The 27,942-nt window shown below is 37.1% G+C and overlaps 1 pseudogene; it reads right to left on the bottom strand.

Annotated features, from left to right (window-relative positions):
• Positions 1-760: 760 nt before the first annotated feature.
• On the bottom strand, positions 761-27,543 carry LOC112067040 (52 kDa repressor of the inhibitor of the protein kinase-like; annotated as a pseudogene).
• Positions 27,544-27,942: the final 399 nt, after the last annotated feature.

The raw sequence follows: 27,942 nt of genomic DNA, 5'->3' as shown, positions 1-27,942 counted from the left end.
CAAATCAGTTGTCAGTATCCATGGCCTCTGATCCTGTCTTGACCATGAAACAGAAGTGTTCAACATATACCTGTCAAAAAGCTTATGAAGATGTAGGCTCAGTAAAGGAATGTAAACAGCAACAACCACATGTGGAACAACAATGGCAGGCTCTTCCATTCAAACTTTGACTATAACTTGTTCCTTTAACCTCATTTGATAAAGACAAAATCTACACTGAAATCCTTGTTTGGCGAGCTCACATGTTTCTATTACAGTCTGATAATTTTCTTAACTGTCCCTTACAGATTTTTAACAGCATACTTAAAACTCCTACTATGCAAAGGTCAGTCATGAGCTTCACTGTAATGTTTTATAAAATGTATTCCTTCCTCCCATACCTCCTCAAAATTTATTTCTTCAAAGAACTGATAACTCAATACCTGACAATTAGATCCACCATGATAAAAGTTATGTCTAAAATGACTTAACTAATACAATTCCAAAGTGCCATTAGCAGAGATCACACAGAATGTAACATGGTACTTTCAATGCTATCTTCTGGAAGAACAGTTAGGTCTCCAAAGCATGGGAGTTCAAACGGGCCATTTAAACAGGCAGATTACCATGACTAATGTACTCAATGGGAGGCCTACAGGTCAAGATATTCAGCGACTAAGTGGCCTACGTACACCTTGCAACTTTTCTGTAAGATATTTTCAAATTTCTTACAGATTTTTGCAAATATCAAATGTAAGAGAAAGCCTATTTTAAAAGTCTCTTAAGTATTTTCAATCGTTTCTGAATTATCTGTAGGAAGCTCTGACTTGTATAGCGTTTGACATATGAATCCACCACTAAATCCAAATCGTGTTTTATATCAAAATTTATGTTTAGCAAAGCCAAGTTACTTGAACTTTGGTCTGTCAAAGTGTTCCTCAGGTATGCTCTGAAACGTTTTCACCCATTTTCATAGCATTCATTCTCAACCTTCGTCACAGGAAGAATGCATAGGACCTTCAGCAATGCATAAACGTTAGGAAAAAACTTGATGTCTGGCAGATGAAGGGCTTCATAAATAGTGGATGGAAGTTCTATATCTTTCCCTCTGTGTTTCCACTTGATTCTCCAACACTGCAGCTCAGCAGAGAGCGTCAGGATTAGGTAAATCACTTCTGTACATGTCAGCATGATGCTCCTCTGATGTATTGAATCTGAGCTGTCCCATGACCGAGGGTACCAGAGATAAGCATTGAAGAGCTTTGAGGTGCTGTTCTGAGAATATTTCTTTCAGTTTCTGAATAACGTGTTCCACTGTTGGAACACTTAGAGTTTCTTTATAGTAACTCTCAGAGGTTAGCTGAGATTCCAGGTTACTGTGCTGAGCTCTGCGAAATTTCCCTGGGAGTTTCTTCTGAATATCAAGTTTGGTTGCCAAATTTGTGGCTTCCTCAAACCAAAACTCATGATAAACTTCGACATTTTCCATCGCTTCATTTTGTGAATGCAGCACTACAGTCAAACTACTGGCTGCAAAGAAGACATCAGAGGTTTGCCCCTGAAGATTTTTCCCAAAGCCTCTTGTAAAAGAGAACATTTTTAAGAACAACAATGGTAATGATGAAATCAAAATCCGTTACCACACTACAGAGTACAAATGCTCGGCCAGCTATACGGTTATTCCATCTAACATTTGTGTAACTATTTATACCATCTAAACTTAAAACCAGTGCTTGTAGGAGGTCCACAAAGATTTCAAAAGCATCATGCTTGCCTGTCCACTGAGAATGGCAAATTTCCTTCAGTTCTTTGTCCCTTTCTGCATTGTTCTGAAAGAGGACAGAAATTACATTGTCAAGCTCTAAAAGCAACTGTGGTGATCGATGGAAAAAAGAAAAAACTTCCTCAATTGTTCCTAATGCGACAGATACTCCCATAACAGGCACTGATTTTGCCAACCACATATTTAAGGTACAGGAAGAGCAGAGTGTGTAGATAGCTTGGGGGTATTTCTCTAAAAGTCTAGAAGCAACAACTTTCTTTGGAAGCAAATCCACTGGACGCAATGTAAGCCTGGCCACGACAGTACTCCATGTTTAATCCCCACTTCTCAGTTATCGTAGTGTGAAATTTCACAGCCAAATTTTCTGCATCAGCTTCATAAGGCAGGAAGCCCACAGATTCCTCTCTCAGGTTGCGAGCTTTGTCAACAAACCTCACCAACACAGGCAGGTGCTCTTCCCCTGCTATGTCCACCACATCGTCAGTGATGATGGAAAAGAAGTGAGAGCCTCTCACTTCCCTGAGGGTTTCTTCATGAATGCAGCCCTCCCTGATCTCTAGCATCCGTTTCTGCTGTGTTTTCGAACAGAACAATGTGTTAACTGCTGTTGTCTCAAAGCGCTTTATCAGAACCTCTTCACCAGAATGGATCCGGCAGTCCAGCAGTGCTTGAAAGTTATCAGGAGTAAAGAGACCTTCCGGGATTTCATCAGCTTCATGTCCATCCAGAGGTATGTTCTGTTTTCCCATAAGAATCAAAATTTCAAATAAAGATTTTAAGTATTCTTTGTTTTCCTTCTCTTCAAGGGTTAAAGGTAAAATGTCTTCATCCTGCTCTTCACCCCCTTCTTCTGCACTGGGGTTCTGAGCATTGCTGTTGTTTATTTCCTTATGTTTTGGTTCCTGTTCAGAAGTTTCATCAGTTTTTTTTTCTGTTTCAGTGTCCTGATTTCATCCTCACTCAATGCTTTTATTCGTTTTCTGTGTCTGCTGTGTGGATTATTCAAATGGCTGGTGAGATCAAATATTGTTGGTATTGCATTATCTAGAAGAACTGTCCTGTAAGGACTAGTTCTACAGATCAAAGAAGTCTCAAAGTGTATGGCACACAATCGATAATGTGTATTTAGTTGATCAGGTATTTTATCTTCTAAGTCTGCTCTCCTGCAATTCTCCACTTCTGGCATCTGGCTGGATCACGCGGGAACCTGAAAAAGGCCAGGTCCGACTGCGTGCTCTTCCGCCTGCAGCTGGGGATCCGCGCAGAGGTTCAGCATCGTCGTCTGCCCGCCGGCCGGCACAGCCCTCTCGTCCCAGCCTGCTCAGGGCAGCCCGCCAGCCCGTTGGGCCGGGGAGGGGAGCTGGGCCCGCCGGCTCGTGAGGGCCGGCGCGCCGGGGGGAGGGGCGGGCCGAAATCATTTTAATATTTGATTATTGAGTAAGCCTGTCAAGGTTTGCTGTGACTCAAGACTCTTATTTATCATATCACTTATTCAACTACCCACCAATCATCCAACAAAAAAACTCCAGAGGTTTTAACATTAAAAACAGATTATCTCTAAAATTCAGTTTAAATTCTATCTAAAATTTTTGTCTAAAAGGGAACTTATTGTGTGAATATTTATGGATGATTTTCATTGTGGTTCAATTTCCAAGGAGGATTTACTGCTTTTCCCACTCTGATATGCTTTGTGCTTTAGAGAAGAAAGAGCAGAATTGCCCAGTTTGATACATTGCAGCTTCCCCCATTTGTTTATACCAGACATTTTTCCAACAGCACTCTCTAAATGTATGATATCATTTGTCTACTGTCTTCCCATGGCATCTAAATTGCAGTTGTGCTTTTTGTAAAATCAGATTTTGTGTGTGTTGTGTGTGTGCGTGAGAGAGAGAGAGACAGGGAGAAAGAGAGAGAGTGAAGGAGGGAGGGAAATTGGAGGAGAGAGAGAAAAGACAAGAGAGAGGAGAGGAAAAGTCTTTTATTATAGCAGAAAAAACTATTTTATTATATAATTTTTCTTGTTTTGGGTAGAAACTGATTTGTAAAAAAAGTTCATATTTTTATATACATGTTCATCCATCTTTTTTCTGTGTGTATAAATGGACTATTATGCTTTGAGGTTAAACCAAACATTTAACTCAGTTTTCGTATGTTTCTGTGTTAGGCTGTGGGCAAAAGAAGTCTGCCGCAAAAATTTTGTGGTGCTTAGTAAATATAAATTTGATACAGCCAGAAGTGATGTAATGTGGTAGGTCAGAAACCCCATTCATCTTAAGACCCCAACTGCTTCAACAGAAGTCAGCACTTCTCACACTTTCTACTCATCCCACAAGCCTCCACAGACTTCTTGTAACCTACAATGATCTCCATCAAAATAGAAAAATAGAGAGAGAGAAGATTTTTTTTTTTTTTTTTTTGTGGTATGCGGGCCTCTCACTGTTGTGGCCTCTCCCGTTGCGGAGCACAGGCTCCGGACACACAGGCTTAGTGGCCATGGCTCACGGGCCCAGCCGCTCCGCGGCATGTGGGATCCTCCCAGACAGGGGCGCGAACCCAGTTCCCCTGCATCGGCAGGCGGACGCGCAACCACTGTGCCACCAGGGAAGCCCGAGAAGATGTTTTAAAAACTATTTCTTTTAGAGAAATAGAGTGCTCACTGTCACAACTAAACAGTGTCTGGAGGACTGTTGTTCATTGTGCTTTTTGGTATATAACCTTTAAAAATTGTGAATTATTGTACACCTATAATTTATATAATATTATACATCACGTATACACATATGTATATATGTACACACATACACTATAGAGGGAGCTGCATAAAATAAAAAAGATATAATGAGATTACTGAAACAGTGCTGGGGTTCTCATTAGGCGAATGACTTAGCTCACCTCATTCACACTCCAAAGATTTCTGTTGCCTCCACCAGGTAATGGATCTAAACTTTACATCTTTCCTTCTCACTACTAGAAAAAATCCCTTCCAGCACATTTTGAAGACCACACTCCTAGTGTGAGAAGTAATAATGAAAACTTAAAAGGTTATCTAAAGTCATTTGTGACCAAGTTTACAGTTTCTCTATTCTCTACATTTCAGTTGTTATTAAATGGTGACTGTATTTGTACAATATAGCCATTATTTATTTTAATAAACATCAAATATTCTTTCTAAAATATATTTCTAAAATGTAAGTAGAACAAATAATAATTTAGTAGATTGTCTCACAAAATTCAATCTGCCTTCGGTAACAAACAGATATTTTCATGGGTCTCAGGAAAGACCCAAGGACACCTAATAGGTATTATACATTTTTGTTTCTAAATAAATATTTTATTAAAAATATCAGGGCTTCCCTGGTGGTGCAGTGGTTAAGAATCCGCCTGCCAATGCAGGGGACACAGGTTCAAGCCCTGGTTCGGGAAGATCCCATATGCCGCAGGGCAACTAATCCCGTGAGCCACAACTACTGAGCCCGTGTGCTACAACTGCTGAAGCCCGCATGCCTACAGTCTGTGCTCCGCAACAAGAGAAGCCACCGCAATGAGAAGCCTGCGCACCACAACAAAAGAGTAGCCCCCGCTCGCTGCAACTAGAGAAAGCCCGCACACAGCAACAAAGACCCAAAGCAGCCAAAAATAAATAAATAAATTAATTAATTAATTAAAAAATATATATCAGAGAGAGAGAGAAAGATAGAAGAATCACAAATTATAAGTGTAAACCCATGTAATCAATACTCAGATCAAGAAATAGAGCACTAATCAAGTGTCCCAGAAGTTCCACTTTTCTCCTTCTTAGTGATTATTGCCACCAAGTTAACTATTATCCTTATTTCTATTACCACCAATTTATTTTTACAAATTTTTGACCTTTCTATAAATGGAATCATACAGTATATACCTTTCTGTGCCTGGCTTCTTTAGTCCATCACCTTGTTTATGAGATTGATTCATACTCTTTTGTGTAGAAATAGTTTATTTTTCATTGCAGCATAGTATTCCATTGTATGAATATATCACCATTTATTCATCCATTCAACTATCGATGCTATAAATCAATTAATAATCTATTCTTACCATCCTGGATAAGATTTGAAGTGCAATGTCAAATACAAATGCTGATAGTAGGCAATCTTTTCTCATCCATTCCCAAAGTTAGGGGTAAGTTTTCAATATTTCACACTTAAGTATCATTTTTGTGATAGTTTTTTTAAAATAAATATTCTTTGTCAGTTTAAGGTAATTCCTTTCTTTTATTGGTTTGCATTTTTCAGTAAATATTTTTTTGTTACAGAAAATCCTTTTATTCCCAGTTTGCCTAGAGGGTTATTTTTTTCCTGCTGTGGTCTTACATTTTACCAAAATTTTTTTACATCTATTGAGACCTATAGTAATGTTCCCTGTTCATTCTTGATATATGTGATTTGTGATTTCTGTGCTTTTCATTGTTTAGTCTTAACAGGAGACCAATGTCAATTCATTGGTCTTTCCAAGTTATCAACTTTTTGACGTATTGATTTTTCTCTTGCATGTATGTTTCTTATTTATCTTTGTCCTTTTATTGTTTATTATGTTTATTACTACTTATTTTTACTCTTACCTTTATTTTTTCTTCTTTACTCTTTCTTGAGTTTAATTTGGTATCTTTTCTTATTTCTTGAGATGAATATCTAAACAATTGATATTCAGGCTTTTTGCTTTCCTAAGATATGAATTTAAATTATAGATTTCCCTCTAAGCACAGTGATAGCTAAATTACATGTCTCAAAATATTATATTTCAGTTATTATTCAGTTCAAGTATTTTACTATACATTATAATCTCAACTTCAACTCATTAGTTATGTAGAAGCATGTTGCTTAATTTCTAGATGTTTGAGGATTTTTTTTTTATCTTTTAGTTATTGATTTATACCTTTATTCCACTATGATCAAATAATACATTTAAATTGTTGGAGTCCTTTTAAATTTGTTGAGTTTGGCTTTTTGGCCACAAATATGGTCTATTTTTGTAAATGTTCCATATATACAAGCCAAAACTGTGTATGCTGTCATTTTTTGGTGCATTTTAACAAAACAATGTTTCTACTTTGTTAGTGGTGCTGTTCAGATTATCTATAGCCTTACTAATTTTCTGGATGTTTGTTTTATCAATTATCCAAAAGATGTGTTAAATTCTCCCTCTCTGATTGTGGATTTGTATATTCCTCATTTTAAACCTGTCAGTTTTGCTTTATGTATTGTGAAGCTGTATTAGTAGGTCCATAAAAAAGAATTTTTATATCTTTCTAGTGGATGGACCCTTTTAATGTTATTAAAGATTTCTTTCATTTCTAGGAATGTTTCTTGCCTTAAAGTAGATCTTATGTGACTTTAGTATAGCAAAATCAGTTTTCTCTTGGTATGTGTTTGTATAATATATCTTTGAGTCTTTTTATACATAAGATGTGTTTCTTTCTCATAAGAAGCATATAGTTAGGTTTTCTTAAAAATATTTTTATAATTTGACAATCTTTTAACTAGAATATTCAGACTATTTATATTTTAATTTAGTTGCTGATACATTTGGGTTTATATCCACTATATTATTAATAGTTGTTTTATTTGTCTCACTTGTTTTATGTTCCTTTGGTCCAACCTTTTCCAAGGTGCCAGGCCTTTTTGCCCTGTGTCAGTCAGTCATTGCCTTTGACTTCCTCTTGGGGCCAGGAGCATAACCTCCAGGGGAAGCTGATTCCCTTTTGGTTAAGGACAATTCTTCAGATAAGGGAAGCTGTGAGCCATTAGCAGCAAACACTCAGAACAGCTGGAGTGCAGGTACACTGGCCAGCTAGAGGGGATCTGGGCAGGGCACCATCAGTATTGGTTACTCTACTAATTTTACTTAATATTCCACTTTTTTCCATTTTCACACCTGAGGGCTCTATATTCTTCTACTTTTAGTACTTTTAGTGATTCCTGTAAAGATTGCAAGATAGTTCCTTGACTTACTCAGGTCTAATATTGTTTTGTCCAACATAGTAGCCACTACATGTGGCTAGTGAGCACTTATAGTGTGGTTAGTTTGAGTTGAGATTTGCTGTAAGTATACAATGCTGAATATTGAAGATTTAGTACAAAAGAGAATGTAAAATATGTCATTAATATTTTAAAAATTGATTATATGTTGAAATTTTCATAATTTTGGTTAGATAAAATACATTAAAATTGATGTTACCAATTTCATTTTACTTTTTCTAATGTGACTACTAGAAAATTTTAAATTATGTAAGTGGCTTGCATTATATTTCAATGGGACTACTCTGTTTGATATAAATTGGTGCTTTTCCTACTTCACAAGCAATACTACAACGTTAAAATCCTTTTCACTCATTCTCACATTTGTTATTGTTGCATACATTTTAAATTTTATATATATTCTAACCCTTATACATACCATTGCTATTTTTTTTAAAGATATGGAGGAACTTTATTTTTTAAATAATTAATTAATTATTTTTTTAGGCTGTGTGGCACAGCTTGTGGGATCATAGTTCCCCAACCAGGGATGGAATCTGGCCCTTGGCAGTGAAAGCGTGGAGTCCTAACCACTGGACTGCAAGGGAGTTCCCTCATTGCTATTTTTTATATGGTCAATATTTATTTATATTTGCCCTCATTTTTATTTATCTTTCCATTGGTCTCCATTCCTTCTGCATTTCCTTATTCCTTCCAGGATGATTTTTCTTCTGCCTGAAGAATTCTCTTTAGTATTTACTTTATTTGGGTTTTGTTGTTGACAAACTCAGTTTTTGTTTGTTTTGGAAATAGTTTTTCTCTCTCTCTCTTAAATCAGATATCAAAAAACTCATATCTTTTATTTGTTTTTACCTCCATGCATTTGGGAGAAGAAGAAAGTGTCAATTAACCTCTTGTGGCCTAACAAGCTCATGAACTTTTATACATTTTAGAATATGGTGAGGTCAATTTAATACCATTACCTGGACAACAAGTTATGAAATAAACCAATCAGAATTACAAACACTTTAGAGGTTAAAGGTTATTTTTTATAATATATAACCATTGCTGAAGTTCATCTATTGTAAAAAGTTTCTTTATTAGAATTAAATTTAACATGGACATTATGATGCAAAATAATAACTGCTCTTCTATAGTTGCAGTGAGAGAGGATACATCTTTTTTTTTAAACCTTTCTGGTATTTCTTCACAAACATTAGAAAGGTCTAAAGGTCTGCAGTTTCAAGGCTAAGTGCTATCATTTTACTAATTAGCACTAAGATATCAAAGCTTACCTGAGGAAACAAAAACTGACAATAAGAAAAGGGAAAACAACTACCATAACCAGGAGAAGATGGAGCATGTAGTTAGATCAGAAATATGACTTAATCAGGGCCAGTGAAACATGAGGATAAGCCTGCTGTCAGTAATCTGGGAAAAGTTTCTCTTCAGAGTATTCTTATCTCCTCTTGAAATTGTCATGTTTGCATATAGCATTTGTAACTGCCCTGGATATCTTGCTAAGCTGACACTGATGATCTCCTTGTGGAAAGATGCACAATACCTAGGTCATTGATGATGATTTCCTTGTGGAAAAATGCAAAATACCTGGGTCCTTGATAACACTGTTGAAGTGCTTAATCAACCAAGCATGAAGGCTGTCCTACTTATTAGGTAAACAAAAGGGGAAAAGAAAGATGCCCTTGTTCTTTAAAGCTGACTTAAGGGACTTCTGTTACCAGCCCAAATATCCAGTGAAATGACATTATAAGGGAAAAAGAAAAAACAAATAAACAAAAAGGAGTAAACCCAGTGAAACTATTGGCAAAGGAAATGAGACAACACTTGAATAAATCAGGCCCTACTCTTCCCTCAGCAAGGGTTCAGTGTGCACTGAGGTAATTTACAGTTAGTGCTGAAAGCCATACTGTTTTTGTGATTGCACAGGATTAACATCATCTTGCCTTGTGCACTAATATGTAAGTTTGGATTCTCATTGAGAATGTGTAATTTCTGGTTTGATTTGAACTAATGTGATGCTTTAATTTGCTTAAAAAGAATAGCTAATGTTTACTACCTGCAGCGCTTGAATGGTACTTTGTTTTCTGGGTGTTAAATCAGATTTTTTTTCCAGTTTTTATTGATTGTATAGGATTACAGATTTGTGTTCAAACTGATACTTTATGAATTCGTTTTCTTGTTAACGTTTGCCAAATCTCCTCCAGTAGCATATTGGCCCAAACAAATTTCAACCTTTAAAGACATAAGGTCAAAACTCCCAGAAAACACTAAATGAATTATAGTGTGGTATGAAATAAATAGTTAATGTAAACTAATTTTTGATATTCTAAAAGTTGAGGATTTGGGGCTCCAGATCATAATGTATCAGCTACTGTCAGTGTTTCAGTTAGGTGTATGTGTCAGAGACAGATAAATAAAGGGAACTCATTTGAGCATATAAAACTATGTTCTAGGATTTTATAATTCACTTCTATGTGTCTCCATCATGATGATGTTTTCTGTTCTGGTCCTGAATCTCCAGAAAAATGTCACTGGAGAATATTCAGAATGGGGTGCAAGGGTGCCCCTTCCTATGTCCTGTAGCCCTTGTGGCTAGTTCTCCCCATTGTCTCAGTTCCAGATGTTTCCTGTCATAGCTGATACTTTCACCTCATTTTTTTCCCCCTGTAGCAACAACCCTCTGTCCCTTGGGGGTTTATGATCTATTGAGAGAATCTTATGAAAATCATGAGATGCATATACAAAAATCTTGCTGTATAAATTCAGAGACACCCAGTTATAAGCCCCTATTACAAGACTATAGCCCAGTTTCTGATATGATGTACAAATTTATGTCAATTAGAACTTACTGTAAATTAAATAAATCATCTATGCATTTAGTAAATATTTAGTGAGGACCTACATATACTGCTCTTGGTGCTAGAAATATCGTGATGAGGAAGATAAACTCCCTGCCCTCATAGGGCTTATATCCTAGTGAGAAGAGAGACAGATAACTATAAGCAGATAAAACAAAAGAATGTATAATATAAAATTAGGTAAGTGTAATGAAGAAATAACAAAGTATGGTAAGAGGGTAAAGAGTGACAGCATGCTATGAAGAAAACTACATCAAAATAAAACAAATGCAAAATTTTGCATTTCTTTAATGATTTTTAAACTACTTTTTCTAAACCTTTGCTATAATTTCTTTATATCAATAATATTGGGGGGGCTTCCCTGGTAGCACAGTGGTTGAGAGTCCGCCTGCCAATGCAGGGGACACAGGTTCGTGCCCTGGTCCGAGAGGATCCCACATGCGGCGGAGCGGCTGGGCCCGTGAGCCATGGCCACTGAGCCTGCGCGTCCGGAGCCTGTGCTCCGCAACGGGAGAGGCCACAACAGTGAGAGGCCCGTGTACCGCAAAAAAAATAAAATAAATAAATAAATAAATAAATTTTTTAAAATTAAAAAATAATATTGGGAATATAAGATGTAGGAATCATAAAATCTTTCATTAAAGTTCTTTCTATGGTTACTTAAATAAATTGATTTTTTAAAAAAGAAATGATGGGTAAAATTAATATGCTTTCTTTGGAAAATCAGAAGTAACCAAAAAAGAATTTTTGCTAGATTTTATTCAGTAAAATTTCATGGAAAATTCAGTAAGCTCTTGCTGAAAGTCTTCTTAGCTTACTGTACTTTTGGCTTCTGTAAAGTTAGAGATCATCTGAAAGCTGGAAGACGCTCGGTTTCCACAAATGAAACCAAATGGAAATGGTGGTGGAAGCATATTATCCTCCCACAGACCTTCTGAGAAAGGCAATGAAGTTAGGTTTTATTTAATGCAGATGTACTGTCACTAATTTTCTGTCTGAAGACGTACTTGACAGTGGTCTTACATCCACATATACACAGACGTATAACATTAATATATTTAACCCAGCTGACCACAGAACACTTGTGTTGCCTTTAGAAGTGGCAGAAATACTGAGGAAATTCATAGTCAATCCTTCCATAGTAAAAAAAAATCTCCATTTCTCTTTTGGCCACAGAGGAAGGATTTGCAAGCACACTTGTCTGCAATTTCAGGCAGTGGAATGTGCCCTCTTATTATTGCACAGTCTGAAATGTGACAAAATATTTCACCTTTTCATGCCATGCCAGTTGGAAAAAAGGTTTTTTAATGGGAAAACCACCGCCTAAGTCATTGCCAAAAGTGATGCAAATGAACTCTAAAGGACTCTGCAGGGTGACTGGAACTTCTGGGTACTAAAGTAAATGGAGATAGACCTGACCCTAGTTTTACTTTATCAGTTAATCTAAGGGAAGGATTTTCTTTTTTATTCATGGCAAGGAGTATATGCTTTTAGAACCCATGGTGCATTTTTTAGGATGTCCTCAATGGTGGTCAACTTTTTCCCTTTGAAAGAAGACACTTTTTTTTTTTTTTTAAGAGACAATAAAAAATCATTGGCAGCTAACTGATTTTGAGAAAGAGGATGGATGATCAGGTTGGGCCACTTTTTTCTTTTATAAAAACCAGAAGAGATTGTAAAATAAAGAGGCTAATTCTCTAGTGTAGCTGGGGCTGCTGTTACTGGGAAAGAGCTCCTGTAGTATTTCAAACAATGTGAGCATTATTGGAAGAGTCCCTGAGGGAAATCTTTGAAAGATGACATTTAGTAGAGTGCAAACATTTCAGTATACATCATAATCACCCCTCAGGTAAAAAGGATAATGTGGAATAAAGTAAATTTATCATGGCACCATGGGGAAAAATATGAGAATAGAGGCAATATTCCTGACCAGAGTGTTAAGAAAAGCATGCCTTAGATTTTGCCCTTGAAGAATGTGTTAAGATTTAGATGTACAGAAAAGGATGTGTATTCCATCTCATGGATGGAAAAAGAAGCAGAGAAATGCAAGGGACATGTGTTAGATAGGGAGTAGGTCAATTTGACTGAAGTAATGTTTTCATGTAGAAAGGAAGCAGGCAATAAGTGTCATTAGGTATATTGTGTTAAATTTGGACTCGGGTGCCAGGCTCTCAAGGAGTTCTGATTGATATTATGGTCAATGGAGAGTCACTAAAAATTTTTGAGTAGAATCACAGTGTAGACAAAGTAGGATATTAAGAAGATCCATCTGGTAGTGGAATGGATTGGAGAGAGGAGGAGACTGGAGAGGAGGCCAGGCGTGGGCTTTAATGGCAGAAGAGATGTGATGTGATAAAAATCTCCTTGTGATGGCTATCATGTGCTGTTAAGTGGGAAAACATGATGAAAATACACATTTCTCACCCACAAAATGTCAGAACATTCAACTGAAGCATGTATATTAGAAAAATGCATCAGGAAATATAAATTCAGTAAATTTTCCTATAATTTATAGTGGGAATACCTTAATTTTGCTGTCAGGCAATCACAGCAGAGATTTTTAAAATCTTGGTATGCTACAAATATTCTTTGTAAAAATAAAACATTAAAAATTTCACATTGCACTTTATTATTTTTTATCAAATACTAAAGATGATTTCTTAACTAGTACTTAGTAACAGTTGCAAGGCATCATGCTCAAAGTTGTGAAGGAGAAAATGTGACACATAAGTAGAAATTGCCTTTAGGGAACAGACTGTCTAGAAGGGGAGGTGACCGACACCAGCTAAGGAGAATGCATGGGCTAAGATGCTGAGTTCCAGCTAGAAAGAAAATGCTAAACAGGCGGGAGAGATCATATGCAGTTATTTAGCGAAGATTTGTTGGGGAAATGGCCCTTGAGCTTGGCCTGGGAAAATGTGTGAGACTGGCCATGAAGGTCTGGAGAGAGGAAGAATATTGCTTTGCATTATTCTTTTTATTTACTGTTTGTTGAAAGATACAAAAATTCTGGGAATATTTTGGCAGGGGAAAAAAAACCCTTTTTTGGCTGTACAAATATGTCATTCTGTTTCACTACATTGGGAATATTGCTTTAAGATAAAAATTTTAGTATAGTTTGTACTGCTAAGAAAAGGAATTAAAGGTCTTTTAAAATATAAAAGATAAATGAAATAATATGTCTCCTAAAGTGGTAACAAAGCATAGAGGTTAAAATCATGAACTCTGGAGGCAAATGGCCGGGGTTCAAATCCTAGCTCTAACCCTTACCAGCTGTGTGACTTTGAGTAAATGATTGAACTTCTTATGTCTGTCTTAGTTTCCCTATCTATAAAAAGGGGGCTAGAGTAATGTTTACCTTTTAAAATATTTTGAGATTAAATTACACACACACACACACACACACACACATATATATAAGGGGCTGGGATTTGATTATATAAGGGGCAGGAATTTTATTTTACCCTACTTAAAAACTAAAAAATTACACTGTTATTTTTTCATGTATGTTGGCAAAACATATCAAACTCCTGGGTCAGAGACAAAGGACTTCACTATTGATGGTCAGCAAGCAGCATGAGTATCAGGTTTGCAGGTAGAGGATCCAGGAAGACATTATGCACACAGTGGGTTTATGTTGTAGCCAGGGAACACTAAGCTTGGGAAATCCACCTGTTTTATAGCGGCTAGTAAGTGGGCTTGCTCTTGGTCCTAATGGGAGACATTATCTCATTCCTCAGTGTTACTTGCTGCAATTACAACCCTGAGAAATGGCTTGGGTAATGGGCTATTAAGGCCTTGCGTTATTGGCATACCTAGCAAGGCATATAGGGGCATGAGATACTCATGAAGGACCATCTCCCTCAACTGTGTAAACACTTAAGAACAGTGCTGTGCACATATTAAAGACTGTTGATAAACAACAAGGACCTACTGTAAAGCACAGGGATATATATCTATATATACATACCTATGTCTGTGTATATATATATATATATATATATATACATATATATATATGAATCATTTTTCTGTACACCTGAAACTAACACAACATTGTAAGTCAACTATACTTCAATAAAAAAAAATTAATTAAAAAGGACTCAGTGAATATACACTATTATCTTTACTGCAGAATAGTCTATGTGGTCTAAAATGTAGTTCTTTGAAAGCACAACTATTGTGAAATAAACTTTAACTTAAGGTTTGAGTATTGCAATATTTACTATATATTCAGGTAAAAAGAATTACAGAGACTCTACTCAGTGATCTGTGGTGACCTAAATGCGAAGGAAATCTAAAAAACAGTGGATATATGTATATGTATAACTGATTCACTTTGCTGTACAGCAGAAACTAACACAACATTGTAAAGCAATCCAATAAAAAAAAGAATGACATAGAAATGTGTTTATATTAACAGATATTTCTCAGAGATATACTTGGAGAAATTTGAAATTTTGTTTTGGATCAGTAGCCCTTAACTGCTTTGGGTCCATTAGTCATTTTGACAGAAGTTTAAACACTCTGTCAATATTTTATTAATTAACCCAAAGTATAACAATTAGAATGTAAAAATGATCCTAATTAATGTTATGATAGCTTTCTGTGAGGGAGCCAGAGGCTGTTACCACCTTTTATGCACAACAAATTATGTCTGGGGCTTTTTCTTTTGATTATTATGTTGCTTAGGGCTTTAGATTTTTGGACCATTTCACAAATGTTTGTACATATGTAGATATGGAAGATCATCAGGGAAAAATTAAATCAAATTTTTTTTGACTACAATAGGACAAAGACATATTTCGAACAAATATTTGGAAAGAAAAAGAAAGTCAGGGATCACTTAGGAAAGATGAAAGACAGGAAAAAAATAGCAAGTATGTATATTACTGGTAAAGGAGTACTTTTGAAATGTTGAGTGTTTCAGCTATTAAATGCCAGAAAGGGATGATATAGGGAGATATTAAAAGAAAAGACAACTCAAAGTTAAAAACTGTAAGTAAAAAAGAATATTAAAATGCTTCTTAGGGGGACCTTGGTTTTTTTAAAAGAAAATTTGAAGTGGAAAAGAAAGGGAAAGTCTATTTGTACAAACTTTGATGAAAAAGTTGATAATATTAACAACAAGTAGAAACTCTGGATAGATTTCATCTCAGAAAAAAAAAAAAAAAAGATTGAGGAATAGGTTGAAGGCATTAATTTGGCAGACCAGAAGAGACTGTAAGTACTTCAGGCTACCTTCAACGGGGTCAACTACAGTTTGCCTCTAGTCTGCTCTCTGGTTTCAGTGCTTTCCTGCTGTTAAATTTAAGTGGCTTCTATGTGGTCTGTACCACACTACATTTTCAACTGACTCATCATTAACACTATTTGGAAGCCTTGTACTGGAACTCAGAATCCTGAGAAACATGCCCAGATTGAGTTTGTCTTGCTGGCTGAGCTACAGGAGACAGTCCATGAGTGTAATGTCACAGAGGTTGTTTTTTTTAAGGAATTCTGAGTTGGGTTTCTAAGGTTCCATTATGTAACTAAGTAAAAAACTCTATTTATTGTTTCCATGTACACTTGGGAGGTATTATATGCACCAAACTAGAGAACTGAATATGCAAATCATGGGGTCACATCCATGGTTCAGTGAGGTTTTACTCAGTACTTGTACTTTCTTCCAGTATTCTTTTTAGTGCCATTCTGTTTGAATTAGCTGAGCCATGAGTGACAATGAGCTTGGTATAGTCAGTTTTTAAAAACAGTATCATGAATCAATAGACAAAACAAATGTTTTTATGAGAGTGGGCATGCCATTGAATGCCCATTTACTAGGTGCCCGGTAGTCCCTGTGTGAGATACTTATTATGTTTGTTTACTTATCTTTGGATGCATTGGATAAGATGGGGCTATGTATTTTAAAAAATTTTATTTGCACTCTCAACAGTCTGAAGGATAAACAAAATGCAAAATGATGAACAAAAAAGGTTTCTCATATAAGGAGGCCCAGACTAAATTAATTCAAAACAAAGAAATTATGGGGTCTGTGTGTGTGTGACTGTGTGTGTGTGGAGGGGCGCACGGTTTCTGTGCGTGCCCTTATGCCTAACCACAATTGCCTAGGCATTTCTCATGCATTTGTATCCTCTCTCACATTAGCATCTTAGAAGGCATATATTCACAACTTTTAGGGTACCTTGTGTTGTATTTGTCCCTCAGGCCACAGCTGTCTAGATCAGAATTGGACAATAGACCCAATTTATGCCAATCAGTTTTTCTCTCCCTCTCAAGAATTGAACTGGGTCACTAAGAAGCTGATAGTGAGATAACGTTAAGCATGTAAACTAAATGGACATATTAGAGTGAGGGCTGAATCTACTTCCATGACATGCAAGCCAGAGCAGTTGGAGAATTTGAAACCATGAGTAAGATTTGAAACCATGAAGATTAGGACTAAGAACATCCAAGGCACAAGGTCCAGCTTTGGCAAAGGTCATGGAACTCCTAAACAGTCATTATAAGAAAATATGATCACTTGGAGAATTTTATTGCATGCTATTTTATTGTAGGCTGGCACACAGAAACCCACAACTGGTGGGAAATACTTTGGCATTCCATAGTCCCCCAAATTATACACAATTGTGACTGTATCTATATGGAGGCACAAACTAAAATATTTTCGTGAAGAGTTCTTCCTGGAACCCATGAAGAGAACAATAGCAATAACAGAAAATTGTACCGGTGCAAATGAGTAGTGATTCTTTTTTTGAATGTGGATGAATTCTTTAGCACTTTAAAAAGATTTATCCACAAAAGAATGAAACTAGACCACTGTCTTACACCATACACACAAAATTAACTCCTAATGGATTGAAGTGTTGAATGTAAGACCTAAAGCTATAAAACTCCTAGAAGAAACCATAGGTGGTAGACCACTTGACATCAGTCTCAGTGATGAAGTTTTGGATCTGACTCCAAAAGCAATGGTAACAAAAGCAAAAATAAACAAGTGGGACTATATCAAACTAAAAAGCTTCTGTACAGCAAAGAGAACTATCAACAAAATGAAAAGACAATCTACTGAATGGGAGAAAATATTTGCAAATCGTATATCTGTTAAGGGGTTAATATCCCAAATTAGTTCTTTATATAAAGAACTAATACAACTCAACAACAACAAAACAAACACCTGATGGAAAAATGGGCAGAGGATCTAAAAAGACATTTTTGCAAAGAAGACGTACAGATGGCCAAGAGGCACATGTAAATATGTTCAACATCGCTAATTAATAGGGAAATGCATATTAAAACCACAATGAGCTATTATCTCATACCTGTTAGAAGGGCTGTGATCAAAAGACACGAAATAACAAGCGTTGGCAAGGATGTGGAGAAAAGGGGACACTTGCAAACTGTTGGTGGGAATGTAAATCGGTGCAGCCACTATGGAAAACAGTATGGAGATTCCTCAAAAAATTAAAAATAGAACTATCATACGACACAGCAATTCCACTTCTGGATATTTATCTGAAGAAAACTAAAACACTAATTTAAAAATATATGTGCACTTCTATGTTCATTGCAGTATTATCTACAGTAACCAAGATAAGGAAAGAACCTAAGTGTCCATCAATGGATGAATGGGCAAATAAGATGTCACATATATCTACATATTTTATATATATATATATATATATATATATATATATATGAATGCTAATCAGCCATAAAAAAGAATGAAATCATGCCATTTGCAACAACATGGATGGAACTTGGGGGAATTACACTAAGTGGAATAAGTCAGACAGAGAAAGACAAATACTGCATCATTTCACTTATATGTGGAATCTAGAAAACAAATCAAAACAAAATCAAAATCATAGGTATAGAGAACAGAATGGTAGTTGCCAGGGGGAGGGGTGTTTGGGGGTGGGCAAAACAGGTGAAGGGGGTCAAGTGGTACAAACTTCTAGTTATAAAATAAATAATTCATGGGGATGTAATGTACAGCATGGTGACCATAGTCAGTAACATCGTAGAGCATACCAAGAAAGTTGCCAAGAAAGTAAATCCTAAAAGTTAAATTTGTATGGTGACAGATGGGAACTAGACTTTTTGTGGTGATCATTTTGCTGTATATACAAATACTGAATCATTATGTTGTACACCTGAAACCAATATAATGTTCTATGCCAATTATACTTCAGTAAAATTTTTCTAAAAAGATTTATTCTTGACCTCTTCTTCTCACCCCCATCCTCCATATCTGCTCTGGGTTTGGAGTAAATTATATAGCAGTGCTGGAGTACTTAAGCTTAAACTCCTCCTGCAAGTATTATATATTTTTATGAGCGAATTCTCATCTGGAGAGCTGGCCTTTGGGACTATATCTGTGAACATGTTTTAGCCTTTAAGTACAATAGCGCTTGCAAAAGCCTAGGCATCTCAGTCAAAAGGGAAAGCTCTCAGATGTTTGAACATGACTGATGACGCTAGTGCTGAAGGGTTCGCCTAATTATGTAACCCCAAAAATACAAGTTTGGGACGTTATTAACATCATACCTGCTAAGTGGGTGGATGATGGACTCAGCTGTATTCACCATCATAATTGCTTTGTCATTGATAAAAGCTCAGTTTAACAAAAATTATTGAGTAACTATTGTGTTCTAGGCATATTCTAGAGGCTAGAGATAGATAAATCAGACATAGGAAAGGCAATAGAAATCTACTACTAATAAATACAATAAATGTTATCCATTCAAGAATGGAAGTGCAGGCAAACTACGGAGGTGGTGAAATTGTTATCCTGATGGGGATGGGGTGGGGGTGGGGAGCACCAGGTATGAGGTGGTACAACAGCATGCGGTGTGCCAGAAAGTAGTTCAGAGTTGTTACAGCAAAAAGTGCCTGTGTGTCTGGGATGCGGGGGGGTGTTGAGGGCTGGAAAGGAAGGAGACGAGGCTGAGACCCAGCAAGGAGAGTGCTGGGAGGACCTGGCGTGATGGGCCAAGGGGCTCAGGCTTTGTTCTGTAGTCTGAGTGGTGGGAAATTACTGCAAGATTTAAGCAGAAGAGTGGGTGGTCACACTAGAGGTTAGCAGTATCCCTGAGGCAGACTGGGTCCACTTGTCAAAATACTAGAGACAAGAAGGTAGATTGGTTGGTGAGGACACTGGCCTTAAAATTAGGGGTGGAAAACTACAGCGCTGGGGCCCAAACTAACTCACTACCTCTTTTTAATGGGCCCAGGAGATAAGAAAGGTTTTTACAAATAAACATTTTCAATCGACTTGATGATAAGGAACACTAAACTTGAACCCCAATTAAGCAAAATTTATCTCCCTGAATTCTATTTTTCTCATTAGTAGATCTACGTTACATTTTTTTCTCAATAATTATTATATTTTTAATTTATTCAGTAAAAAATTGGAGAAATGTGTTTTCTCTTTTGTTATACAAGCACATAGATATCCTCAATTTTTCCTCTTGGCCCACAAAGCCTAGAATGTTTACTTTCTGGTTCTTTACAGAACGAGTTGACCAGTTCCTGGTCTAAATGAGAAATAATGAGGATAGTATGAAAGGACAGGAGGAAACGGACCTCATAGTGAGGCCCATTTGCGTGTGAGTCCCTGTAAGAGGATGTTAATTGTCTGACTATGCATTGATTTGGGAAACACAGGGGTGTAACAAATGTTTTTGCCATGTAGACAAAACAATAAGTCGTCTAAATTGATCATTTTCAATCAGCTGTAGTATCATAAAGACTTAAGATCATTAATGTGCATTTTAAAAAGGGCTTTATATTGTCTTTATCAAGTTAAAGCAGGTAAATAGAACTCCTCTATACATATTGGCATTATTTTTTTACATACCATCATGTAGATAAGTGCATAATTTATTTTTTTTAAATGCTATTAAAAAAAATACAAGATAGTGCTGATGCTTTAAAAAAAAAATCCCAACAGGAGAAAAAGATACACAGTAAAAAGTGAATTTCCATTTCACTTTAGTCTGCTAGTTCCTCAGTTTGGCAGTCCTCTCCAGAGGCAATTTATTTTGCCAGTTTCTTATACTTCATACCCATACATATGTAACGTATATATGCATATAGCGCCATTTTCTTTTATTCACACGGTAACACACTCTACATACTGTACTGTATCTTCCTTTTGCCGGTTAATATAACCTGGAGTTGATTTCATATCAATCTTTATAGCTCTCCCTTATTAAGAGCTCCATAGTATTCTGACACATGGATGCTATAACAAATAACTGTGTACAAACATCTCTATGCATGTACTACAGGGTTTCTATAAGAAAAATTTCTAGAAGTAGAATTTCAGAGCAGGGGATATTTATAATTTAAACTGACAAATATTGTCAAATTGACTTTCAAAAGTTGAACTAATTTATACCATCTCAACTGTATATCATAGTGTATGTTTTCTTATCTCTTTGTCAAAATAGGGTAATAGCCAACTCTTAAATCTTTTCCAGACTGATAGATGAAAAAACAAGTCATTCCCTTATAATCTTTAAGTACATTTCTCATATGATCATGAAGTTGAACATTTTTTCATGTGTTTAAAGGTCATTTCCTTTTCTTTGAATGGTCTGTTCATGTTCTTGGCTTATTCTTCTATTGGGATCATGTTCTGTTTTAAAAATAATACAATTCTCGAAAGTACTTTGTCAGGGAAAGAAATCCTATTCAAGCCAAATTTTATAGATGGAAAAAAAAACCCTTATTATTCAAAGATTTCAATTACTTTATCAGAAAACAAGAATTGCCCAACTTAGCTTACTTTTACACCACATCCTGTGAGAGAGCCACACAAATCCATGTGATCTATAATCAATATTTTTTGTGACCATATATCCCTATTGAATAATCAGTTATTGATTATTCAATAATGAATAATTTATTGATTATTCAATTTAGACTTGAATAATCTAAATGAACAAGTCCAAATGAACAAGTTCAGGGATGCAGATCCAGGGTAAAGAAAAAATAAAGTAAAATCCTTTTAATGTAACAGAGCCAATCCCAAGAGGACTGGAACAGTAATCAGAAGAGAAGAAAAAACTAGCAATTTTAATTCATGCAGAATAGCTGAAAATCATGCAAAAAATACATTTGAAAGAAGAATGGAATTTGGAATTAAAATACACACACACTTTATTTGAGTAAATTTTAAAGTCAACTCTCATATTGCCTAGGAAAAAGATGCTTACCAAATAAAAAGGTGTCGCTTTGGCTCAAAAAAACCTGTTTTAAATGAGACAGAGGCTTAATGATCAGACTGCTTTTCTTGGGACCTGTATTCTCTGCCCATGTATAAAATTTCATGAGGTTTAACACATAGGCTAAAATCCAAATTAAAGTTCCTCAGAGGTGCGAGTTTGAGCTCAGCACCCTCGTGCTTCTTTCTGTCAATAAGTTGTTGAAAATTACAGAGATCTATACATGTACCCCCATAGACACAGAACCAGTAACGGACACCCAGGAACACGAGGGCGTTAAACTAAAAGATCTCTAGAGTCTGTGCTTACGATGAGGAGGACCCTTAAGGAAAGCTCAGTCCAAGCTCTGCCATGTGTCCCCTCAGGGCAGTTAGACACCGTCTTCAGAAACTTTCTTCCTACAGAAAAAGGCAGCTAAGTACACTCTCAGGTATCTTTTTTTTTTTTTTTTAAAGGGTGGGGTTGCTGACAAGATTAGGGTGTGTGCAGGGTCTCAGGTGCTCGAGTCTCCTAATCTTTTTTTTTTTTTTAGATGTTGGGGGTAGGAGTTTATTAATTAATTAATTTATTTTTGCTGTGTTGTGTCTTCGTTTCTGTGCGAGTTGTGGCCAGTGGGGGCCACTCTTCATCGCGGTGCGCGGGCCTCTCACTATCGCGGCCTCTCTTGTTGCGGAGCACAGGCTCCAGACGCGCAGGCTCAGTAGCTGTGGCTCACGGGCCTAGTTGCTCTGTGGCACGTGGGATCCTCCCAGACCAGGGCTCGAACCCGTGTCCCTGTATTAGCAGGCAGATTCTCAACCACTGCGCCACCAGGGAAGCCCGAGGTATCTTTCTTGAGGGATCGTGGATGTCAAACACATGTTATCACTCAAGGAGTATTGCTATAAATCAAGTTAAAGCCTTGGCAAGACTTTCCTATTTTTATCAATGGTATTTAACTAGCAACCCTTAAGAATGAAAACAAAACTAGAGGCAGCCTAGGGGCATATTTATTGCGACTTTGTTTCTCTGAGACTTTCTCTGCTAAGGCAGGCTTTGTTGTGGACACCTTCTGATGTTTTAAGAATAGGACTGGTTATTCTGATGTTTTCCCCATAATAGAACATTTGATATCATTAACTGCATGTGGAGAATTTATTGGATAATCCCTTTATGCATTTTAAAATAAAAAACATATATCTGTTCAGACTCCTTTAATGGTTAATACTTGATGCTCATGTAAAATTTGGCTTTAACCCACTATTTGATTTCCTGTGCTTAATCATTATACGCTGAGTCTAAGAAGCTAAACTTTCCCTTGGCAAATGGCTATTCCAAATGGCCCAGTGCTACATGTGTGGCCTTTGGAACATTTCTGGATCAGCTGTAGACAGCAATGAACTTCTATCAAATTTAAATTCTATTTAAATTTCCAAATAAGAGATTGATTTTAGTTGACTTATCACATGTATGCTGTTGGCTTATCACATTTACACAACAGTTCATTTCATGGTCTCCTGTCTCCTTTTTCCATTCTCACCACCTACTTCATCCTTCATCATTCTCTGATCTGCTGCTCTTGAGCAAGTTATTCCCCTGCTACCCTCCTGCATATCTCTTATCCTCCTCACACACCATTTTCCCCCATCTTTGCTCTTTTAAGTGACCAGGAACTTCTGAATATTCTTGGGACAGCATCCTGAGATAACTGAAGGGAGTGGCATCATAATTACCCTTTTAAGAAGACATTATGTTAAAGTTGTTTATATTGTTTGAATTTTTGCTTTTGATATTTTCTGGAGTACTTTTTTTATTGAATGAAAAATTCTTTAAATTCTATATTGCTTTACAATTTTCAGAATTTTACACACATGGTTTCATTTAATCCCATAGTATGGATTTTCTGGAGTAATTTAAACTATTCTTAAATGTTCAATTAAAGTGGTCAAAAGAGAAAATCTTGTATCAAAGCAAAAATCACCTGTCTTGCTATCCCCATTCCATTTTCCTCCCTGCAATTATTTCGTATCTGTTAAAATCTGATTTGTCACTCTTCTACTTTAAACCTTCCTTTCTGTGGTTCCCACTGCTTTTAGGGAAAAGCTCAAATGCCTTAACAGGGCTTCCAATGTTCCCTATTATCTGGCGTTTCTCTTTACCACTTCCTCATTCTCCTCACCAGCCCCGTAGAGAAGTGAAGGAGTCATGGTTAAGAGCATGGACTCTGGGGCTTCCCTGGTGGCGCAGTGGTTGCGCGTCCGCCTGTCGATGCAGGGGAACCGGGTTCGCGCCCCAGTCCGGGAAGATCTCACATGCCGCGGAGCGGCTGGGCCCGTGATCCATGGCCGCTGAGCCTGCGCGTCCGGAGCCTGTGCTCCGCAACGGGAGAGGCCACAGCAGAGGGAGGCCCGCATACCACCAAAAAAAAAAAAAAAAAAGAGCATGGACTCTGGAGATAGAACACTTGGCTGTGGTACCTGGTTCTTCTCGTTCCATCTCTGTGACCTTGAGCAAGTTACTTAAATTCTCTGTGCCTCAATTTTCTCATTTGCACTTTGAGATAATAACTGAACCTACTTCATGAGGTTGTTGTGAGGATTAAATGAGGTAACATGCGAAAGGAACTTAAAACAAGGTCTGACATACAGTAAGTACTAAGTAAATATTTGCTATTGTAATTTTTATTTCATTATTTTAAGATGCTATACCCTCTGCTTCCAGATCTCTGTACCGCTTTTCTTTCTTCCTAGAACTTTCTCTCTTTATTTCTTATCGTTATTTGTATAATTTTCACTCCTTTTTATTAGTCTGAGTTCACAAGAGAAACAGAACCAGTATATATGTATTGATTGGCTCACCTGATTATGGAGGCTGGCAAGTCCCAAGATCTGCAGGGTGAGTCAGCAAACTGGAGGCCCAGAAGAGCTGATGTTTAGTTCCAGTCTGAGTTCAGAGGCCTAAGAACCAGGAGAGCTATTCACTCTGTATTTCTGGATTTTATTCTTCAGCATTGGGAATGGGTACAGTCTATGGCTATGAAAATTGTGGTACAACTATTTTAAAATTTTTGATCAAAAAGATATCATGAATTGCTCCAAATTTGATTTTCAGAAACCTTATTTTCTATTTTAAAGATGAAAGAAACTAAGGGCTAGACAGGCTAGGTGACTTGCTCAAGGCCATAATACTTCTAGTAAAGATGACACCAGGACATAGCTAGGTTTCCAAGACATAGCCCTGGTCATTTCTCTGCCTCACCTCTGTATGGAAAGACGACCAGCTTATACCAGGTCAGATTGACGGCCATGGCCTCAATAGCTTTCTGTTCTAGTATTTCCAAAATTCAGATTGGTCAGAATCTACTAGAGGGCTGTTTAAAACACAGATTTCTGGTCCCCTCTTCCTCACACACAGAGTTTCTGATTCTGTAGGTCTAGGTTGGACCTGAGAATTTCTGTCTGTAAGTTCCCAGGTGATATGCCGACGCTGCTGGTTGGAGGCCATTTTCACTTTGCTACTTGCACCAGTTTTACTGGCTAATCTTTCTCGGTGAGGCGGGTGAAAGAAGACAGGTTGGGCTTGCTACTCTACTGTGTTTTTACTAAGTTCTGCCACCTGTCTAAGCATGCATGTGGAACTATTTTCTCTATGATTGTATCCTTGATGCAGTTCCGCTTTCAGCTATTTATTTAATTTTTAAAAATCTTTCGAAAGTAAAAAAAAAAAAATCAATGTTTCTGGAATAGAGCTTTCACTATGGGACTGGGCAGGAGCTACTGATATTAATCTCATGATATAATATGAGTCAAAGAAAAACAAACAGTGAAGATTTTGTTATGCAAATTTTGGAAGTTTCATTGTCTTACTAAGTACGGGTAAGACTGTTGTTTATGATTGTGTAAGTAGATCCCACGTGTCCCATTTCTGAGAATTTCTCCCCAGAACTCTGACCAACTGTAAGGTAACCCTGTACCTATGTTTGTTTCTACAACCTGACTTTGCTCCCTGCTCATTCCTGGAAGGGGAATGGGTGGATGCCTGACCAAAAGGGCTGATCAGATCCTGCTCCTGAGACTTTGAAACAGAGGTATCTGTTACAGATTCGTTTAGTTCTAGAAACTGCAGGACATTTATATGCAGGAGCAGGGGGGTCAATTACTTACCTTCCTGTGCAAAGTGAAGCAGAGAAAGTAGCCTGGAGACACATACACACACCCACATAGAGGGGCAGAGAATAACTGGGTTCTTGCTGCTTTTCCAGTTGCAGGTTCCAGTTCCTAAGGAGGCTTGACCAGAGGTTTGTAAGATGCTCCTCAGTCTTTCTGAGACTGTGATTCTTGAGCGGGTTTTTGTTTTCGCCTCCAGAATAGCCTAAGAGAGTTTGCTACAGACATGCTCTCCCTATAGAACCACCTTTCCTCAGGGACAGTGTTGTAATTGGCGAGGAATGGAGAATCAGCAGTGCCGCCTCTGTGAGGAACTAGTTACAGGACCTCAGGGACGTTCCTTTCCTACCTCAGGTCTGTCACCTGTAAATAGAAGAGTTCATTTAGATTATTTTTAAAGAGCCCTTCCAGCTCTAATATTTATGCTAAAGGAAAACAAGGAAAATGGAGGTTGCCCATTCTTGATCTGGAATTTTAAACGGGAGCCTCATGACCTTGGGGCTGAGTCTGGGTGGGGACAACTGCGTTCACCTGAAGGACCTTAAAGAGAGAACCAAACTAAGGGGAAGAGTCAAGACGGCTTAAACAATTACCCCTAAAAATAGGGAGGAAGTCTGGTCATTCCAAACTTCTTTATTAAGCCTCTGTGCAAGGTTTGCAACATGAGGGTTAGGGTTAGAGTCCCCTGGAAACCAAAAATTCAAAATCAAAACCAAAAAACAGCGAATGTTCTGGTCACACCCTTGGCCAATTAAATCATGAATTCTACAGTCTGAAGAGGGAGGCAGGCAGGCATTCCTGGGTGTTAAAGCTCTCCAGGTGCTTACAATCATGGCCAAGTTTGGGGACTACTGTGCGTTTGTATTTGCATTTGTTTAAAAAGGATGTGATTGGCTTTAAAAGGTCACAGCTGAATATAAGCAAGATAAGCAGTGAGGGCATGCAGGTAAAAGCAGAGCTCCTGTAAACTGAAAAAAGATAACTTAAAATGTCGAGAGCCATAAAAGTTCCCTGTTCCAAAGACTTTTATAATATGGTCTATATGTTTAAAGATTTCTTAAGAATATCAAGGTAATATAGATAGCAAAATGTCTGACTTTGAAAATCTTGGAGTTGTCAAGATAATGTTAAATTTCCTTCACATATTTTTAAAGAAGGTAAGTAAATGTGATATATATTTTTAAGAAGGCTTCTGACAAAATAGTTTGAATAAAAGGAGAAAGCTTCAGGATCTAAGGTAAGACTTCTCTGTGCTAAAAATCAATAACGAGATAGCCCTAATCTCAGTGTGTTAACAAAGTAGGCATCGTTTCCGTGGAACTGAGCTTGTATGGAACTGAGACAATTTAGGGTATGTTAGGGGCTCACAAAAAAGGATTCAATCTTAGCGTTTGAATTTTCAGGTTTCATTGGGAAAGACAGTGGCCCAAGAGAGCTTTTTGTAGTCCGTGGTTTACGCTCTGCTTTATTCTCATCCCTCAGTTTCTCTCTGGTTTCTTCGTCTATTTTCACCACTTCCTCTCTCATTCTATATCCTCTCTAGTTGGCGGATTCTCCATGCTGTCTTTCATATGCTTAAAACTTCTGTCTATTGACCTGAGGGATCTTCAGTCCTTTCTTCATTTACCTACTTTATGTTGGGCATTGGGCATACAGCAGTGAAGAGGTAGGAAATTTCCCTGCCCTCACAGAATCAGCATTTTAGTGGAAGAAAAAGACAACAGGAAAACAAGTCAACAAGGTAATTACTGAGTAGGATACATATTATACTAAGAGGCACACTAACTGGTGGATATGAGAGATAGTAATTTGCTTTAGATTGCTGATTCACAAATTGGCTGCAGTTAAAATCACCTGTAGAGGTTTGGTTTCTTTTGTTTTAATTCTGATGCCATGGTCCTATTCAGATTAATTAGTAGGAGTGGG

The sequence above is a fragment of the Physeter macrocephalus genome, chromosome 1 (assembly GCF_002837175.3).
Source record: "Physeter macrocephalus isolate SW-GA chromosome 1, ASM283717v5, whole genome shotgun sequence".
Classification (NCBI taxonomy): domain Eukaryota; kingdom Metazoa; phylum Chordata; class Mammalia; order Artiodactyla; family Physeteridae; genus Physeter; species Physeter macrocephalus.
Note: the sequence above shows the minus strand (reverse complement) of the source record. Positions and strands in the feature narration are given on the sequence as shown.